The sequence below is a fragment of the Giraffa tippelskirchi genome, chromosome 13 (assembly GCF_054371585.1).
Source record: "Giraffa tippelskirchi isolate mGirTip1 chromosome 13, T2T-mGirTip1v1.2.pri, whole genome shotgun sequence".
Classification (NCBI taxonomy): Eukaryota; Metazoa; Chordata; class Mammalia; order Artiodactyla; family Giraffidae; genus Giraffa; species Giraffa tippelskirchi.
Genome location: NC_137287.1, coordinates 55,619,853 through 55,641,279, shown reverse-complemented (window position 1 = coordinate 55,641,279; position 21,427 = coordinate 55,619,853). Strand labels below are relative to the sequence as shown.

Genomic DNA, 21,427 nt, shown 5'->3' with positions numbered 1-21,427 from the left:
GCACTTTCCAGGTGGTGCTAATGGTAAAGAACCAGCCTTGCCAATGCAGGAGACATAAAGGGTTGCAGGTTCCATCCTTGGGTCGGGAAGATTCCCTGGAGGAGGAAATGGCAACCCACTCCGGTATTCTTGCTCGGGAAATCCCATGGACAGAGGAGCCTGGCGGGCTACAGCCCATAGGGTGGCAAAGAGCCGCACGTGACTGAAGTGACTTGGCACACACTCATGTGTATGTAGGTATGTATGTGTGTGTATATGCATGTATGTATATGTGTGTTTATGTATGCATAAAAGGAAACTCATTACATGGTTTTGGAGGCCAAGAGGTACCACCATCTGTCATCTGCAGGCTGGAGATCCAGGAAAGCATGTGGGATTCACTCAAGAACCAGGAGCTCTGACATCCAAAGTCTAAGGACAGGATGGACGTCCTGAGTCATACCAAGAGAGTGGGTTCACCCTTCCTCCAAATTTCTGTTCCATCCAGGCCCTCACTGGACAGGATGGCACCCACCACCTTGGGGAGGCCCATCTGCTTTCCTTAGTCCACTGACTCAAATGCAACTTCTCCAGAAACATTCATACACACCCAGAAATCATATTTTAACCAGCTGCCCAGGCACCCCTTGGCCCAGTCAGGTCAAGACATAAAATTAGCTGTCTCACACCCCAGAAGCCACTCTTCCATCATCCTTCAAGGCAGAACCCCCATTTTAGCTAAACAATCTCCCAGCTGAAAGATGGTTTTCAGAGGAGCAGGTGAGCTGTGGCTGAGAGGTGAAGGTGGGGCTAGGGGTGAGGGTCCAGCCTCCACCACTCTGCCGCCCGCGTCTGGCGCTCCCCTCTCCTGTACAGCTGCCCTCCCACCCTCCACACCCTGCCCCCCAAGGCCCCGAGGCCGCTCCTGCACCAAGTCCAGAAACGCCAGTGCCCTCCAGAGAGGCCTCAGCTCGAACCTGTGGCTTCCAGCTGGTCGTCCTATTATTAGATGAGCTGCTGGCCAGACAGTCATTCCATCCACCCAGCCAAACATCCTTTCCTGCCACTCCCCTGCCCCGGTTCTCTCTGTGCCGCCTGCCCCGTCCTCCAGAGCAGATGCCCGCCAACCCTCCAATACAGACGAGTAGCCAGCGGGTTCCCATGAGATGTGGCCTCTTCAGGTTCAGAAGCCCACTCATGGGCTTCAAAGCAGCGTGAACACAGTTTTCCACGGCACACAGCGACGCCGACTGAAAGACCAAAGGCAGGAGGGAATGCTGAGTGACATCGTGGGACTTAGGGTTAATATTGCAGCCAGGATCTCAGAATGACTGGCAAAAAGCAATTCTGGGAAACCTGTGGATAAGCAAAGTTTGGATCCTCAACCATGTGAACCAGCCCTTCAGATAAGGTCTCCGAAGCTTATCCTGTGGGAGTGAGGGGCACAGAAGAGACTGTGGGGGTAGGGGGCGTGGGCCGGGGGCTGGGAGCCTGGACCCCCCTCCGAACCTGTCCGTCCCAGTCACGGCACTGCCCTCTCTGGACCCCAGTTCTTCCCTCCTCTGCCCATGAGCCATCAAAATGGCCTCAAAGCATCTCCTCCACTCCTCCAAGGATTCTAATTGTTCTCAATGAAACACAGATAGAAACTGGATGCTAATTACTAGAATAGAAGCACTTGAAAGAGAGGCAGCTCTGCAGGCGTGCACCACCAGAGCCTGCCACCGTGTCAGGCACACAGGGCATCTTCGTATGCTGGGTGAAGGAAGAATGGATTTGCAGTGACTCTTCGTGGCTCACATCATGGGCCAGAAGTAGCCTCCATAAATGTTCCGGGAACCCCAGCTCGGAGGGGGCCAGAGCACCAGTCACCCTGGCTCATCTGGAAAATGAGGATAATCGCCGCCGGGCTACAGCAAGAGAGGTTGAAGGGATCAAAGCAGATACGACTAAACATGCTCATGGAAACACTGAGGGACTCAAAACAAAGATTAGCATTTTCTGAATCATCCAAGCCCAGCCCGGGGTGGCGGTTGAGGTGTCTGAACAGACTTCCTCTGCTCTTAAGGCTCTGTGATCTGGTCTCCAACCCCTGGTTTCCTTAAAACACACACACACACTCATACACACATACCTCATACACACCCACACACATACAGTCATACACACATACCTTATACACACACACTCAAATACACCCCACACACACACTCTCCCACATACACACACATTCACACACTTACACATATACACTCATACACACACCTCATACCCACCCACCCACATACAGTCATACACACATACCTCATACACACACACTCAAATACACCCATACACACACACTCTCCCACACAGACACACATTCACACGCTTACACACATACCTCATACACATACACTCAAATACAGCCATACACACAGTCTCACACATACACACAAATTCACACACTTACACATACACTCATATACACACACACCTCATACACATACACACCTCATACACACACACACCTCATACACACACACACACACTCACATACACTTATGCACACACTCATACACACATTCACACACACACATACACACTCTCTCACACACACATGTACACTCATATACACACACACACACACAGACACGGCAAACAGCTGAAGTCAAAACAACCGAGGTACCCGACCCGTAGGGAGAACAGACACTGACCAGCGCCCACCTGCTGCCATGGGGGGCGATACACTGGAAGGAACGTGGGGGCTGGGCTGTGTCACGAGCCTGCTGACACCCTGAGGTGCGTCCGGCTCTGCGATTGCCAAATCAGAGCTGGCATCCCTTCCCTGCTCTGTTCCCCCTCATACTTCTTCCTTCTCCCAGGGGAAAACATCCTAAAAATAGAGCCAAATCAAGCCAAAAATAATGTTTAAGTGCAGGTTTCAGAAAACAATGCTGACTAGATGTTGGAAAGCCTACCGCAGCTGGGCCGTGCTAACGCCTCGCGTTTAAGTTAGAGAGGCGGGTGGTCTGTAATCACCGGTGCTAAGACCACACCGCACACATGTCCCAGGCTGCATGGCGCCCTTTCAGGGAGTGGTGACTGTCATACGCATCCAGAGAAAGGCCATCAGGATGCCCCAGCCATAGGGAACCACACTCTTGGAGGACTAGCCATGAGATAAAGAACAAGCTGATGAGATGAAATGATGACCAGGTACAGCACAGGGGAAACTGCCTCGCATCTTACTGCTCGCATGAGCAGAGGCCGGATTGCTGGCTGGAGGCCACGGGGACAACACTGGAGCAGAGCAGTGACACAGGGTCTGCCCCACCGTGAGCCTCAGCCCAGCTCACCAACTCGGTGACATGGGACGGGGCACAGCTGTACACCTGAAATGTGCAGTTAGCTTGTGATCTCAGGAGCCCTGTTCCGTTGTGAAGTCTTCAGAACCACAATACTAAGCGAATCTGGGGTCGAAGCTGCTGACCCAGCATCTAATCGTGCATTTGATCACACTGGGTAGGCAAGGGGCTGGAGCTACAGATTGGGTGGAACATTCCTTTAACAAGTCCCTTGGAATGCAACAGCCCTCTGGTGATCCCAGCTGACAACTCATTCTTTCCAGTCACGAGCTGGGGCAACGAGAGACCATTGTGGCCCCTCTGAACCAATCAGAGACGCCAGCTCAAAACTCTGCATAAGAATGGAGTCAGACACCTAGATCAGCGTGTCCCATCTTGCGATGACTGAAGCCTCAGCGAGTCGCAAATGAGTGGGAGCCCAAGATGTTCACATCCCACATAGAAAGAGTCCTGTTTCAAATTTCTAATTTTTGAATCAATAAATACAATCTTTAAATATTTTTCCTATGGCAGCCTTAGCGGTATGCCCCTCAGGTTTCCCTGTAAGAAAGAACCTGTTCTTCAGCTTCGAGGAGAGGGGTTACATGAGGCTCCAACTGCAGTACTTGGGATCCATGGAGGCCCAGGAGTCCGGCCGTGCCCCTCCCTGCAGCTCCCAGGCAAGGGCTGAGCCCAGTCCCCCTCCCCTTCATTCATATGTACTCATATCAGGTCTGCTCTTTATTTCACAAGCATTACCCCCAATACATCTCTTACACTTCTGACTCCATCCCACTGTCTGCTTCTCCAAAGCTACAACCAACACATGTGCCCAAAATAGCCCGAGAGCATCCGAGTATGTTTGGAGTTCGCAGAAACAAGGGTGCAAGATAAGTGTGCTCTCAATGCTGGGCTGGCTTATCACTCAAATTATCAGCAGCTGCCTTGTGGGGTTTGGACACCATACGGCATCAGACAGATTTCATGTATACTCCATGTTGATGACTATGTAAAAATGAACAACACAAGAAACACTGATGCTGGGACTTCCCTGGTGCTCTAGTGGTCAAGACTACACTTTTCAATGCAGGGGACACAGGTCCAACTCTAGGTCAGGGAACTAAGATCTCACATGCTGGGGGACAACCAAGCCGTGCACCCCAACTACTGAGCTCGTGTGCTGCAGATAAGACCCAAGGCAGCCAAGTAAATAAAATAAATATTTTTTTTAAAAAAGAAACACTGATGTTGACATGTGACTTCCTGAGAAAGTGATAAGGAGATGTTAAAAAAAGAAATAAGGGCCTACTTTAAGGGGTTCCACTGGCCAAATCTGGTAGGAGCTGGGCAAAAAAATGAATAATAATAATAGATCATAACCCTGAGAAACGTTTGCTCCTTGGAAGAAAAGCTATGACAAACCAAGACAGCATATTAAAAAGCAGAGACATTACTTTGCCGACAAAGGTCCATCTACTCAAAGCTATGGTTTTTCCAGTAGTCACGTATGGATGTGAGAGTTGGACCACAAAGAAAGCTGAATGTGGAAGAGTTGATGCTTTTGAACTGTGGTGTTGGAGAAGACTCTTGAGAGTCCCTTGGACTGCAAGGAGATCCAACCAGTCCATCCTAAAGGAAATCAGTCCTGAATATTCATTGGAAGGACAGATGGTGTAGCTGAAACTCCAATACTTTGGCCACCTGATGCAAAGAACCAACTCATTTGAAAAGACTCTGATGCTGGGAAAGATTGAAGGTGGGAAGAGAAGGGGATGACAGAGGATGAGATGGTTGGATGGCATCACCGACTCAATGGACATGAGTTTGAGTAAACTCCGGAAGCTGGTGGCGGACAGGGAGGCCTGACGTGCTGCAGTCCATGGGATTGCAAAAAGTCAGGCACGACTGAGTGACTGAATTGACTGACTACCCTGAGAAAAGTGAGAATCCCAAACCCACTCAACTGTAAATAAAATGATGAATAAATGGGTGCAGGAGATGAGACAGCTTCTCCTTGCACAGAATGCCAACAAATAAGTGTAAAAGCAATAACGAAATTTGTATAGCACCGGTTGGTAATAATGATTTCAGACAAGAGTCATCGAGTGGCTGAAAGTTTGGCAAGAAAAAGGATATTTGCAGAGCCTTAGAGTATCTCCCCACAAGACACCTCTTAGTTACAAAGGAGGAATAGTAACCTCACGGTAGAGGAAGTTGGCAGATGCCATCCAGAAAGGGTCAAAGTGAACATGGTGACTTCCCTGGTGGCCTAGTGGTTGAGAATCTGCCTGCCAATGCAGGGGACAGGGGTTTGATCCCTGGTCTGGGAAGATTCCACATACTGTGGGGCAACTAAGCCCACAAGCCACAAGTACTGAAGCCCTTTTGCCTTAGAGACCAAGACTCTGTAACAAGAGAAGCCACCACAATGAGAAGGTGGTGCATCACAGCTAGAGAGTAGTCCCCACTCACTGCAACTAGAGAAAAGCCTGTGAGTAGCAAGGAAGACCCAGCACAGCCATAATCAATTATTTTGGAAAGTGAATATGGGCAAGAATGGGACAAAGACCTACCATGTGTGTCCTGACGTGATGCCCCAAAGACATGGCACTGCTTCCCCGGGTGCTCCTGCCAAAGTGCAAAGCCTGGGTCTCATCATAAAGAAGCAACCAGCAATCCCAGCTCAGGGAGTGGGAGGGTACTCTAAGAAGTAAATGGCCTGGGTCCCAAAGAAGTATTTGCACACCCATGTTCAAAACAGCATTATTCATGGTAGTAAAGAGGTGGAAACAACCCAGATGTCCAACCCAGATGTATCTAAATGAACGGATACACAGAATGTAGCCTCTCCACATAGTGGAATATTACTCAGTCTGTAAGAAGGAAGGAAATTTTGACGTCTGCTGCAACAGGGATGAATTGTAAGGATACTGTGTTGAGTGAAAAAAGTCAGTTGCCACAAAGACAGAAATATAGATCAATGAAACAAAATAGGAAGTCCAGAAGTAAATCCATGCAGCTATATCTTTGACAAAGGAGGCAAAAATGCACAATGGAGAAAAGACAGTCTCTTTAACAAGTGGTGCTGGGAAAACTGGTCAACCACCTGCAAAAGAATGAAACTAGCACACTTTCTAACACTATACACAGAAATAAACTCAAAATGGATTAAAGATCTAGACGTAAGACAAGAAACTATAAAACTCTTTGAGAAAAACATAGGCAGAACACTCTCTGACAATTAATCACAAGCAAGATCCTCTATGATCCACCTCCCAGAGTAATGGAAATAAAAGCAAAAATAAACAAATGGGACCTAATTAAACTTAAAAGCTTTTGCACAATGAAGGAAACTATAAGCAAGTCTTGCTTGCTTACAGGCGGAAAAGGCTGTCTGAAGGCTGAAAAGACAGCCTTCAGAATGGAAAACAAAACAACTGACAAAGAATTAATCTCCAGAATGTACAAGCAGCTCATGCAGCTCAACTCCAGAAAACGAACAACCCACTCAAAGAGTGGGCAGAAGAACTAAGCAGACATTGCTCCAAAGAAGATGTACAGATGGCTAATAAACACATGAAAAGATGCTCAATATCGCTCATTATCAGAGGAACGCAAATCAAAACCACAATGAGGTATCATCTCATGGTGATACCGGTATCATCACCGGTCAGAATGGCCATCATCCAAAAGCCGACGAGCAATAAGTGCTGGAGAGGGTGTGGAGAAAAGGGAACCCTCTTACACTGTTGGTGGGAGTGCAAACTAGTACAGCCACTATGGAGAACAGTGTGGAGATTCCTTAAAAAGCTGGGAATGGAACTGCCATATGACCCAGCAATCCCACTGCTGCGCATACTCCCCGAGGAAACCAGAACTGAATGAGACACGTGTACCCCAATGTTCACTGCAGCACTGGTTACAATAGCTGGGACATGGAAGCAACCTAGATGTCCATAGGCAGACAAATGGACAAGAAAGCTGTGGTACATATACACAATGGAACATTACTCAGCTATAAAAAGGAACGCATTTGAGTCAGTTCTAGTGAGGTGGATGAATCTGGAGTCTTTTATACAGAGTGAAGTAAGTCAGAAAGAGAAACACAAATACTGGATATTAACGCATATATATGGAATTTAGAAAGACGGTAACTACGTCTTTAGTAGTTTAGTAGGAAGTCAGGAAACACTTGGCGTAACAGGCAAATTTGGCCTTGGAGTACAGAATGAAGCAGGGCAAAGGCTAATAGAGTTTTGCCAAGAGAACACACTGGTCATAGCAAACACCCTCTTCCAACAACACAAGAGAAGACTCTACACATGGACATCACCAGATGGTCAACACCAAAATCAGATTGATTATATTCTTTGCAGCCAAAGATGGAGAAGCTCTATACAGTCAGCAAAAACAAGACTCACTCTGTGAGCTGACTGTGGCTCAGATCACGAACTCCTTATTGCCAAATTCAGACTTAAATTGAAGAAAGTAGGGAAAACAACTAGACCATTCAGGTATGACCTAAATCAAATCCCTTATGATTATACAGTGGAAGTGACAAATAGATTTAAGGGACTAGATCTGATAGACAGAGTGCCTCATGAACTAGGGACAGAGGTTTGTGACATTGTACAGGAGACAGGGATCAAGACCATCCCCATGGAAAAGAAATGCAAAAAAGCAAAATGGCTGTCTGAGGAGGCCTTACAAATAGCTGTGAAAAGAAGAGAAGTGAAAAGCAAAGGCAAAAAGGAAAGATATTCCCATCAGAATGCAGAGTTCCAAAGAATAGCAAGGAGAGAAAAGAAAGCCTTCCTCGGTGATCAATGTAAAGAAATAGAGGAAAACAACAGAATGGGAAAGACTAGAGATCTCTTCAAGAAATTTAGAGATACCAAGGGAATATTTCATGCAAAGATGGGCTCGATAAAGGACAGAAATGGTATGGACCTAACAGAAACAGAAGATATTAAGAAGAGATGGCAAGAATACACAGAAGAACTGTACAAAAAAGATCTTCACGACCCTGATAATCATGATGGTGTGATCACTCACCTAGAGCCAGACATCCTGGAATGTGAAGTCAAGTGGGCCTTAGAAAGCATCACTATGAACAAAGCTAGTGGAGGTGATGGAATTCCAGTTGAGCTATTTCAAATCCTCAAAGATGATGCTGTGAAAGTGCTGCACTCAATATGCCAACAAATCTGGAAAACTCAGCAGTGGCCACAGGACTGGAAAAGGTCAGTTTTCATTCCAATCCCAAAGAACAGCAATGCCAAAGAATGCTCAAACTACCGCACAATTGCACTCATCTCACACGCTAGTAAAGTAATGCTCAAAATTCTCCAAGCCAGGCTTCAGCAATATGTGAACCGTGAACTTCCAGATGTTCAAGCTGGTTTTAGAAAAGGCAGAGGAACCAGAGATCAAATTGCCAACATCCGCTGGATCATCGAAAAAGCAAGAGAGTTCCAGAAAAACATCTATTTCTGCTTTATTGACATGCCAAAGCCTTTGACTGTGTGGATCACAATAAACTGTGGAAAATTCTGAAAGAGATGGGAATACCAGACCATCTGACCTGTCTCTTGAGAAACCTGTATGCAGGTCAGGAAGCAACAGTTAGAACTGGACATGGAACCACAGATTGGTTCCAAATAGGAAAAGGAGTACGTCAAGGCTGTATATTGTCACCCTGCTTATTTAACTTATATGCAGAGTACATCATGAGAAACGCTGGGCCGGAAGAAACAGAAGCTGGAATCAAGATTGCCGGGAGAAATATCAATAACCTCAGATATGCAGATGACACCACACTTGTGGCAGAAAGTAAAGAAGAACTAAAGAGCCTCTTGATGAAAGTGAACGAGGAGAGTGAAAAAGTTGGCTTAAAGCTCAACATTCAGAAAACTAAGATCATGGCATCTGGTCCCATCACTTCATGGGAAATAGATGGGGAAACAGTGGAAACAGCGTCAGACTTTATTTTTTTGGGCTCCAAAATCACTGCAGATGGTGACTGTAGCCATGAAATTAAAAGACGTTTACTCCTTGGAAGGAAGGTTATGGCCAACCTAGATAGCATATTTGAAAGCAGAGACATTACTTTGCCAACAAAGGTCCGTCTAGTCAAGGCTATGGTTTTTCCAGTGGTCACGTATGGATGTGACAGTTGGACGGTGAAGAAAGCTGAGCGCCGAAGAACTAATGCTTTTAAACTGTGGTGTTGGAGAAGACTCTTGAGAGTCCCTTGGACTGCAAGGAGATCCAACCAGTCCATCCTCAAGGAGATCAGTCCTGGGTGTTCATTAGAAGGACTGATGTTGAAGCTGAAACTCCAATACTTTGGCCACCTCATGCAAACAGCTGACTCATTGGAAAAGACCCTAATGCTGGGAAGGATTGGGGGCAGGAGGAGAAGGGGACAACAGAGGATGAGATGGCTGGATGGCATCACTGACTCGATGGCCGTGGGTTTGGGTAGACTCCGGGAGTTGGTGATGGACAGGGAGGCCTGGCGTGCTGCGATTCATGGGGTCGCAGAGTCGGACACGACTGAGCGATTGAACTGAACTGAACTGAATGATTCTATATGCAAGGCAGCAAAAGAAACATAGATATAAAAAACAGAGTTTTGGACTCTGTGGGAGAAGACAAGGGTGGGATGATTTGAGAGAACAGCATTGAAACATGTGTATTACCACATGTAAAAGAGATGGTCAGTGCAATTTCAATGCATGAAGCAGGGCACCCAAAGCTGGTGCTCTGGGACAACCCAGAGGGATGAGGTGGGGAGGAAGGTGGGAGGGGGATTCAGGATGGGGGATGCATGTGTACCCATGGCTGATTCATGTCAATGTACGGCAGAAAAAAAAATCACAATATTGTAAAGTAATTATCCTCCAATTGAAATAAATTAAATAATTTTTTTAAAAAGTTAGTCGCAAAAGAACAAATATTGTATGATTCCACTTTCATGTCTGCTTCAGGTGAGGTAGCGTGGATGGGTGGAGAGAAAGAGACAGGCAGGCAGAGGAGTGAGGGAAAGAGGGAAAGAAAGAGAAATAGACTAAACCCTCTAGGTTGTCACAGAGCACAGGTTTGAGCTCCTTGAGTCATATAGTGAATTCCCACTGGCTAGCTATTTTACATGTAGTAGTGTATATGTTTCCTTACTACTCACCTAGAGGGGTGGGATGGAGCGGGAGCTGGAAGGGAGGTTCAAGAGGGACATATGTATACCTATGGTTGATTCATGTTGATGTAAGGCAGAAACCAACACAATATTGTAAAGCAATTACTCTTCAATTAAAAATAAATTATTTTAAAAAAGAGAAATAGAAAAAAAAAGAAAACAATAAATTCTTAAAGTTAAAAAAAGAGAGAGACTCAGAAATCAAATAGGGTAAATGTGAACTTTTGCAAAATCTGGGTGGAGCTTATCTTGGAAGGCTTTGTGCTATTTTTGCAACTTTCATGTAACTCTAAGATTATTTCAAAACAAAAAATAAAACTCGAAAAATTTTTAAGTTCACAAAGGGCCTAAAATGGTAGCAATTCTGCACATTCACTTCAAAAGGCTTTTCCTCAGGGTTGGAATTTACAGACATCTGATCAAATCATGGCATCTCTCATAGGTCAAAACCTAATGGTTTATTATAAAACGTATAATTGCAATTGCATTTAATTTGACTTTTCACTTGTTGACAACAAAAGACCTGCCACGCAAGAAACAGGTAATTTGTATAGAAGCTGCCTAGAACAGTTGTTGCCTAATATCTCTCTCCTCATTTACTGTATTTTAAGTGGTGTAACCTAAGCCACGTCATATGTATTACATTATATTAAACAGTGTAACATAAGCTATGTCATATATATTACACTATTTAAATACTACAAAATTACGTATGCCAAAATATCAGTGGCTCAAAGGATGCCTGGCTTTTTGCTTTTAAAACACTCTGCAAAAGTCCTTGGAACACCTCCATGTCGTCTCACTAGGCAGAACTTGGTCGTAGAGCCAGTCACACTAGCCACCAACTCAGGGGGGAACTCAGTCTTCTAACTGAACTCTCTGCCCAGGACTCTGCTGCTCAGAAAGTGGGGCTGCATGGATGTTGGGGGAATGTTAACAATCTCTACACAGTTTTTCAGCCAACATTTCTCAGGAGACATGGTCTTTAATCACAAGAAGAGTGGGGAAAGATATTAAGTTTTGTACTCAGACAAGACAGACGATGTTGATACATTCAACTTCCACTCTAACTTTTTTTTTTTTTTTTGGACACACCGCTCAGCTTGCAGGATTCTAGTTCCCCAATCAGGGATAGAACCCTCGCCCTCTGCAGTCAAAGTGTGGAGTGCTACCCACTGGACTGCTAGGGAGTTCCTTACAATGCCATTCTTGAACTCACTTGTGGAAAATTCATGTTTCCCTTCCATAACTAAAGTAAATCAAATAGCATGTGTTAGTTGTAAAAGATGGAACATTGAAGATTTATTTCAATGGGTGTGGAGACGACCCTCCAGAAGGAAATGGCAACCCACTCCAGTATTCTTGCCTGGAGAATCCCATGGACAGAGGAGTCCGGTGGGCTACAGTCCATAGGGTCGCACAGAGTCGGACACAACTAAGTGACTGAGCACGCACGTGTAGGTGAAGATGCGGCCCACCATTTGTCCTCCAGCACCTCCATGCTTGCCCCTGGCTGACCAAACCTCTAAAGGGCAGATGGGGGAGGCAGAAATCCCCATCTCCCAGACTGAGCACTGGTCCAGCCACACCAGAGAGGAGACAGGCGGGACCAGCAGGACCACCTTTGAGAACTGGACTTCTTCCCCCGCCCTCCACGCCCCCTCCATGGCCAGATTTTAGGGCCTGTTCTCTCATTCCTTATCAGACTAGCTTCCCAAAAAGACTGCATCACACAGAATTAGCTTATCAGTGGTTTCTGGTTGGCTTAGCACATCTCCCCTCCCGTGGTCCTTGACTTACCCGGCATCCAGCCCTTAAGCTGAAGAAACAGCTCATCAGGCGTTGACTCTGAGGCCCTGCATGAAGGGGTGGGCTGGCCTCTTGTGGCTTGAGTCTGCTCCCAGGGGCTGATCTCTTCTGGCTGGGGGGGGGGGACCCCTTAAGCGCCTTCACGTCTGCCTGCTGAGTGGGGGTGCTCTCTTTCCTTTGGTCTTCGGAAAATTGGTTGGAGCCACTCAGGGTCCTGACCCGGGCCACCCCTGCTCCCTGCCTCCAGAGTCAGAATGACACCCCCACTCAGAGGAGGTGGAGGCACGAGGCTGGTGGCAGAGGGATGCAGGCGAGCCCCAGGCCAGAGCGGGGAGAGTGCCGGCTCCACAGGAATCCTCTGGGTACACAGATCAAGGGAAGAACACCCCCAGGGATGCAGGGAACCCAATGTGATGACCGGCTTCCACGGTGAGCTGTCAGAAACCCACCACCAGGGAATAAGGAAGAAAAGGATAAACGCCAGAGACACAGAAGTCACTGAACCCAGATGGCGTCACTGACAAGCTGAGTGCGTTTTTGATGCTGTCACATGCCATCCATGAGGTGTACTGCTGATAGCAGAATACGGTGATGAGGGAAGGACACATAAAAGTAATGCATCTATGGGGGAGATATAGAACAGACTTGGTTGCCAGGAGGGGGAGGGGGATGGAGGGACTTGGAGTTTGGGATTAGTAGATGCAAACTATTATATGTGGAAGGGATAAACAGCAAGGTCTTACTGTATAGCACAGAGAACTACATTCAATATCCTGTGATAAACCACAATGGAAAAAAATACGAAAAAGAATATACATATATACACATACATGTGTATGTATAACTGAATCACTTTGCTGTATAGCAGAAATTTATAAATGAATAACATTTTTTAAAAAACAATGCTGGTAGAATCTCAACTTTCTAGAATATATTAGGTATGTCTATAGATCAGAAGGACTTCCCAGGTGGTGCTAGTGGTAAAGAACCTGCCTGCCAATGCAGGAGACGTAAGAGACGCTGGTTCGATCCCTGGGTCAGGAAGATGCCCTGGAAGAGAGCATGGCAACCCACTCCAGTGTTCTTGCCTGGGAAATCCCATGGACAGAGGTGCCTGGTGGGCTATAGTCCATGGGGTCACAAAGAGTCAGACACTATTGAAGAGACTTAGCAAGCATACATAGATCAGAAATGATGAAACTCAGTGGTTGAATTACAGGTGATTTTCATCTTCATGATGAAAGGCTTCCCTCATAGCTCAGTTGGTAAAGAATCCGCCTGCGATGCAGGAGATCCCGGTTCAATTCCTGGGTCGGGAAAATCCCCTGGAGAAGGGAAAGGCTACCCACTCCAGTATTCTGGCCTGGAGAATTCCATGGACTAAGTCCATGGGGTCACAAAGAGTCAGATATGACTGAGAGACTTTCACTCACTTTCATCTTCATTAAGTGAATATATTGTAAAATACTTTATAAAGACTGCTGCTGCTGCTGCTGCTGCTAAGTCTCTTCAGTCGTGTCCGACTCTGTGCGACCCCATAGATGCAGCCCACAAGGCTCCCCCATCCCTGGGATTCTCCAGGCAAGAACACTGGAGTGGATTGCCATTTCCTTCTCCAGTGCATGAAAGTGAAAAGTGAAAGTGAAGTCGCTCAGTCGTGTCCGACTCTCAGTGACCCCATGGACTGCAGCCTACCAGGCTCCTCCGTCCATGGGATTTTCCAGGCAAGAGTACTGGAGTAGGGTGCCATTGCCTTCTCCTTATAAATACTAGAACACAATATTATAACAACTACTTGATCAAACAGCTACCATGTACATCTGGGCCAAGTTTTACATGTTATTTTTTCAACAACGCAATCAGGTAAGGACGTATATGCCTGTGTGTGAATCCGGTTAAAGGGGGCAGTAAAAGAGGGAAAGACAGTGGATCTGGGGTGAGATCCACTCCTGCTGGGGAGCCCCCGTGCCACCCAGAGGAAGGGCTCTCTGTGGTCAGCAGGCCTTACCACCTCTTCTCACCTATTTGCTAATCCTGGACCGTTTTCCTGGAGGAAGATAAAGACTCATTTCTCAGTCTGACCTTTGGTGCAAAAGTGGGTTGAATAACACTTGAAGAAAAACAACGGATCCGGTACAGGACCAGCAAATTAGCAAGCAGAGGTGAGGGCATCTTCTGATTGCCTCCTTCCCGGTTTTTTTTTGGCAAGGGAACTCAGGAGCCCCAGGTTGGAGGCTGGAGGCTGGAGGCGTCAGAAGGAAATGAAATCCCTCCACCTGGCAGCTTAGCTGTGGGGCAAGTCTGGGACAGAGCACGGCTGAGCCCAACAGGGATTACTCTGACACTTCCTGCGATGTGTTAAACAGTGTTGACGTATCCCACAATACTAAAAGCAGCCATCTTCCGAAGGAGTTGGAATGGAGAGGCTGCAGACCCCCCACAGTGTGTGCCCCCCAGAACAGGGGCCAGCATCAGGCACGTGCGCCTCCAGGCACTGTGGACGAGGGGGGCTCCCTGCAGAAATAGCCCGGCCCGCCCACGATGCTTCCTCTGTGGACTGCAGCTTGAAACAGAGACTGTTTCCATGATCCTCACAAAGCAACGAGAGATCAACTCAGGATGGAAAGAAGAACTGGATGGCCTTGTGAGCTAGTAAGAGATGGAAGGCCGCTCCAGCAGGAAGCTCTCCAGGGCATGACCTGGTCACCCAAGCATTTCTCCCACCAGAGAATGCAAAGCCAGGCTTCAGCCTCCTGGCTATTTCCATCAGGTTTGTTATGTCCTAAGTTTCAGTAACTTGAGGTCACAGGCTGCTAGGCTAGATAATCTGGGGGGCCGGGGGGGAGGGAAAGAGTGAACACACAAAACTGATCACTGAAGCTGAACCACGATACAGATCTCTGGTTCTCTGCATCAGGAACACACGAAAACCATCCAGAGCACATCTTTTAAACATCTGATGTGTAAACTCCATGCTAGACCCTTTTGATCAGGGCTGCTGGGTGGGGTTTAGGCTTTGCAATTTTTTAAAGCCTTTCAAGCGATGCCCGGGTCTAGCCAAATAAAGATTCCAATTTGCACACACCTAACCAGCCCTGTGCCGGGCTTCAGGGTGGGGCCACGGGACTGGGAGAAGTCGGCAGCGTCGGATCACATGTGTCTCATACTGTGTTCAGGAAACAAGCGTACATGAACGCGAAGAGACTAGTAAACACAGTCCCCATGGAGTCTGTTGGTGTTCTGGAGACTCGTGAGCAAAAACATCTAGAATAAGAGAACCCCTCAGAGTCAGTGTTTGTCTTGTACCTACAGCCCCGTCTCCTCCATGGCCAATGACCACTTAGCAGCTCAGACACCTGTTCTTGTGTCTTTTGTTTTGCTTTTGAGGATGAAGAACTGGGTTGACCTTCTCCAGGAAGGCTGGATAAACTCTTAGGATACTAAACTACTAGGTGGTTTCCAGAGAAAATTCCCTCCTGCCTGCGACACTAGGCAAGAAAAGTCCCCCGAGAGGTTATTTGCCCACGAGGTCTGTTCGCCCAGGAGAGATGAGAAGACTCACTGGGAGCCCCACCCTCACCCGCTTTGAGAGCAGCAGGGGTGGCGGGTATGAGGATGGGCCTGGGTGTGTGTATGTGCATGTGTGTGTGCGTGCATGTGTGCAGGCACACGGAGCTCTGCTGCTTCTCTGCTGCAGGGCTCGGCCATGTCCACTTTCTGAGGTCAAAAGGGTGGGTCCATGGGGACAGATGGACGCTCTGGCTGACCCTGTGGTGGAGCAAGTGGGGTCCCTGGGGCAGTGGTAGCAGTGTTGCACTGTCTAGCAGAGACTTGGCCCTCTGTCCCCTGACCCTGGACTGGACGACAAACTTTACCCACACTTGGGCAACCGGCAATGGGCATTTTGGGCTGCTTCGCCCTTTGCACTGCTGTGAATGAGCTTGGGTGTACAAACATCTGTTTGAGTCTCTGTTTTCACTTCCAGTTCTAGTTCAAGCCTGTGAGGATCCATCTCAGTATTGTATGATTAGGATGTGCCTTAGTTTGAGGAATACATGTAACAGTTTGTCCTTTTCCAGAGAATGAACACACGGAGTAGACCATCTTCATATGAATTCTCAAAAGGTAGGCCGTCAGGACTTCCCTGATGGTCCAGGGGTTAAGAATCCACCTGTCAGTGCAGGGACACGGGTTTGATCCCTGGTCCTAGAAGATTCCACATGCCGAGGTGCCACTAAGCCCGTGTGCCACAACCACCCAGCCTGCTCACCCTAGAGCCCATGCTCTGCAACAAGAGAAGCCACCGCAGTGAGAAGCCCTCACACTGTAACTAGAGAGTAGCCCTCACTCACTGCAACAAGAGAAAGAAAGAAAGAAAGTCGCTCAGTCGCGTCCGACTCTTTATGACCCCATGGACTGTAGCCTACCAGGCTCCTCTGTCCATGGGATTTTCCAGGCAAGAGTACTGGAGTGGGTTGCCATAAGACTGTGACAAAAACTGCACTGCCAAAAATAAAAAAAATAAAATTTTAAAAATTTATTCTTAAAAGAGTAAGGCATCAGAGTACAAACTGCATATACCCCATGATCAACTTTTTGAAAAAAAGGAGGAAATTGCCGGAAGTGACAACAAAGCTACTTCTATGTTATGGAATTATGGGGGATGCCTTTCTCTCTTTGCACTTTCCTGCCCTTTCTACATGAGCCTGTCCTATTGTTATCCTTAGGGGGAAAAAACAGTACTGTGTTTTTCTCTTGGTCCAAATTCCTTAGGACTGCCTGCTGTCTGGGAGTCAACCCTGACGTACGTATACATCATTCATTCATTCAAACTAATGCTAATTCCAGAGATTTTTAGAAGCTGGTTACTCTGAATGGCTGAGTGCCCAGAATCCAGTCATTTCCATGCGGTCACTTAGCTTGATCTCACTCTGCACCTGTGAAAGGATGTGCCCAGTCTGGAGCTGGTCAGGGGCCTCAGTGTCACTTAGGGGCCCAGCGGTCATCTCACAACTCAAAGCTGGAAGATGCTCTGGGTTCCAGCACCACCACTGCTGGCAACCTCGGCTGAGTCTGGCTCAGGTGCCCATCTCCGTATTTCTGTACCCCGTCTCCCCAGTACCCACTTGCTCAGACAGCAGGATTCCTGCCCACCTCAGTCTCCTGGGGCGCCATCGAGTACACCGTTCAAAAACCTAGCCCAGTGGAACTCAGGGTCCCTTCTCTTCCCCCACCTTCTGCCTGGTGCCTTCCTGAGTCTCCACACTGTCCTTTGACAGCCCCCACTAATGGTGACACCCCAGAGCAGAAAAAGAAGGAATGGGAAAATTCCTCCAGCTGGGGGCCTCCTCGCCACGCCCCAACCCTCCTTTCAGCACCAGAAGGAGCAAACTGTTAGCTGATAAATGATCAGAAAACTTCCAGCAAAAAAGGGATTTGGACAAAGAGCTCAGAAGCAGCATAAGGTCCCACAGGTTCAAGCTTTTGCCTGCTTCACCTTCATCTGCTACTTCTCCCCGATGGGAACCAGATGGCCTGGGTTCAAATTCACCATTTACCAGCTGTGTGACTTTGGACTGAGAACTTAACCTCTCTGTGCCTCAATTTCTTCACTGGTAAAACAGGAGCAGTCACAGACCCCAGGAAGCATTAGCTCTTTTTATTCTTAGCCAATAAATTCATCACAGCTCCCTTTTACTGAATGTACCAGGCACTGTGTTAAATACTTAAAAGAAATTATCTCTCATCTTTGGAACCGACCCAACCAGGTGGGAACTAACTACTGCTATATCCTGGCTATGGTGGGGGTTAGGATGCAATCTCAGAGGGACTAAATAACTCGCCCTAGGACACGGAGAGGTGGGGAGGCCCTTCACAGTGGTCACCGGGGTAGGGAGGAGGAAACAGACTAGAGACCATTTCCCAAGGCAGTTTGTTTCAAAAGTGATGCCAGCAGCAACCAAAGTCTGTCATCATATCCCACCGGTCGGCTTTGCAGAAGCACAAGGGCAGGATGCCCGCTGGGGCAGAGGGGCAAGTGGGGGGACAGACACATGCAGGGGCCCTCAAACCTGCAGGCCTGGAATTGCTCCCAAAGCAATAAATACCTGATCCAGCTAACAAATTCAAGGCAAAGTCTCCGCTCCCTGCCCCCAGGAGAAATGACACCTGACTGCATTCCAGGGTAATCTCTAAGCCACCTGGCTTGGGGGAGAGTTCTGTCCACTTCACAGTTCCTGCTGCTGCCCTCCCACCCCAGGACCCCTGGCCCTCCCTCCCCTGTCCTGCCAAAGTCACTTGGTGATGCCCCCCACGATTCAGCACACACACCCAACACTTCACGTCCCTCTTTCCTGTTTTATTTTCCGCCCCTTGGCACTTATCACCCTTAACGTGCTGTGTTCTGTTATCCTGTTTGTTGCTTCATCTCCCCCATGAGGGCGCAGATTTTTCTTTGCTCGTTTCTGCCTCTGATGAAGCCCCAATACCTAGAATGAAGCCTGGCACCCAGTAGGTGCCAACATCCGATGAGTGGATGGTACTGGCTGTGCTGGGCAGCATGTGCCCACGGGCTCACGTAGGCCAAAAGCAACGGGGCTTGGATAGATGGGGCGCTCTCTATCTGAGTGTGAGCATCGCTGATGCTCGACTCCTCACGTCCCAGCTCCAGTAGACAAGGAGCGGCCATCGCGCTGGGCTCCACCCCGCTCCACGCTCAGCTCGGCCCTCTGTAAACTGGGGTGGGGATGCTAGGACCTCACTCAGTAAGCTTGGTGTCCGCGCACACCAATGCCCAGGACGACACCCGTACATCCTAAGTGCTCCACGCATCAGGATTGTTACCACGACACCCAGCAATGTGCCCCTGAAAGTGCCTGAAACTGCAGAGAAAAAGGGCAGAGGGCACGGACCAAGATCGAGAGGACATTTCACAATCGGTCGACAATTTATTGCCTCTTCAGTGGCCTCCTGCTTCCCCCCACGGAAAAGAGAGACATCCCTCGTGCATGGGAACCGGAGGAGAGGTGACACAGGGATTTGAGAAGAGAAGCTGGGGCCCCGCCCTCACCAATGCAAAGAAACCAAACAGCACCGTCCGTGAGGCTCGCCAGGACCCCAGGTCCGGGCATCAGCCACTGAGGCTGCAGAAGAGGAGCTGGGAGCCCACGAGGAGACGCAGAGCCCACGGAGCGCAGGGCGGCCCCACATCCACCCTTCCTCCCACCACCATGCTTAGTCCCGGGCTCGCCTGGTCAGTCCTTGCCCTCCAGGATCCGACAGCTGGGTCCCGTCTCAGCCTCCTCTGCCGGGGCCTCCGGGCAGCTCCAGGCAGCGGGCCCAGGAGGTCAGCCCAGGCTGTGGCTGCCCTTGCTTGTGGAATCTGAGCTGCACCCTGGGACGCCCTGCCTGGGCAGCCGGGCCAAGACCGGCCAGGTGCTGGGACCCTGGACAGACGGGGAAAGCAGGGAAGAGGTCAGGGGGAGGCGGGGAGTGGGCTGCTGGTAAACAGCCCGGGTCAGTGAACGATGTAAACAGCAGGTCTGTGCCAGGAGGCCAGGCGAATGTGAGTCTGGGTTGCATCACCAGCTGCAGCTCCCTGAGAGTACGGACAAGGAAACTGAGGCTCAGGAGTTTAGAAGACCAGTTCACTGGTGGCCCCTGATCCGGCTTCTGACCATAACGTGTAGCTTCAGGTCCCTCCGAGCCCCACCGCTAATTAGTCACCAAACCCTATTTGACGTAACATGGCTCAGACAAGTGATCTCTGTTCCGCCTACTCCTACCGCCTCTGGTCAGATGTAAGCCCTGAAACTGCGCTGAGACCACAGGACGCTGCTTCTGGTTTTCCTTGGCCCCCCTTGCCCCGCAGGCCTCCCTATTCCAGTCCATGGCACATGCTGCTCACACGTTCATCTCCTAAAACGATATTTCAGCTAGCTCTTCCCCTGTTCAGAAACTACCACTGGCTCCCTACTTCCCTCTAAGACCATTTCTATTTCCTCTGCCTGCACTGCAGGACCTCTGCAGTGGCCTCTGTGTTGTATTGATGTGCTGACTTGGAGACTGACCTTGCTCTCAGATGGCGCAGACTCAGGGGTGGACATCCACTCTTCCCGTGCCCAGGGCCAACCCCTTTTGCTCCAGGACATGCCAAACCCAACCTGGCCGTTACATTTGAAGCTTTAGGGAAAGTGTTAGAAGTTCTGTTTTCAAAGAAACTCTTCTCACGCTGTGTTGGGAAGCTCACTGCCACCCCCCACTCACCGCAAGGCTGGTGTTGCGTGTGCGTGCCCTGCACAGACAAACCCCATTGTAAGCTGGTCAGCAGTCCAGGAAGGCTTCATGGGGGAAGTGGACTTTTTCTGCCAGATAGGGATTCAGGGGTAAGGTGGAGCTTCTAAACGGCAGGACATGAGTACAGGGTGGCCAGAGGGGGGCCTGAACTGACTGCTCACAGTCAGCTCCTTCCCCAAACCTGAAGATCAAGCTTCAGGGGCTCCAAACCCGAGGTTTCTGACTCCTGGGCTGACTGCTGGGGAAAACTTCAGAGCCAGCCAGACAAACCTTATCCAGACTCTGGCCCAGAAAAGACTGGAAGCAAACCCTCTGGCCCTGGGGAACTTTCTGTTCCTGTGTTTGAGGACAGTTGATAGTTACATTAAACATACACGGCCTAAACATTACTTAGAAAACACATCACACTGGATAAAGAAAGCAAGCCAGACGATAAGAAATCCAGCTTAAATACGAAGATGTGCATTGTTCACAGTAAAAGGATGTGGGAATTACAGCAGGCAGACACATGTCACCAGAAAAGGGAGCTGCTGTATTAGCAGCAAAGTAACTCTCAGAACAAACAATATTCACAGTGTTCAAGAGGGACCTGCCATGATGATTAAATGGGCTGAAGACTCAACAAGCAGCCCACTTAGGATTATCACTAATCTAATGACTTAGATAACGACTTAGGATTATCACTGTTAGGTTTGAAATGTATTATTAATCACTATCATTTCTGTTTCGGTTGAATGGAGGAGAAGTCCCGGTGTCCACACACTGAGTCACCTGGTGCTGGCACCCCCGCCCCTCTATCTTGCTGGATATTCACTCTGAG

General features: G+C 48.6%; 1 protein-coding gene across 6 annotated transcripts in view; it reads right to left on the bottom strand.

Annotated features, from left to right (window-relative positions):
* PFKFB3 (6-phosphofructo-2-kinase/fructose-2,6-biphosphatase 3) overlaps positions 1-21,427 on the bottom strand; it is an 82,092-nt gene that overhangs the window by 37,812 nt on the left and 22,853 nt on the right. For 2 of the 6 annotated variants that reach the window (XM_081556647.1, XM_081556645.1), the window contains exon 1: positions 19,562-19,646. The exons of 3 other annotated variants lie outside the window; for them this stretch is intronic. The gene's annotated coding sequence lies outside the window, so the exon portion shown is untranslated. Of the gene's footprint in view, positions 1-19,561; positions 19,653-21,427 lie in introns of those variants that run through there. One more of the 6 variants, XM_081556646.1, reaches the window with a different exon arrangement.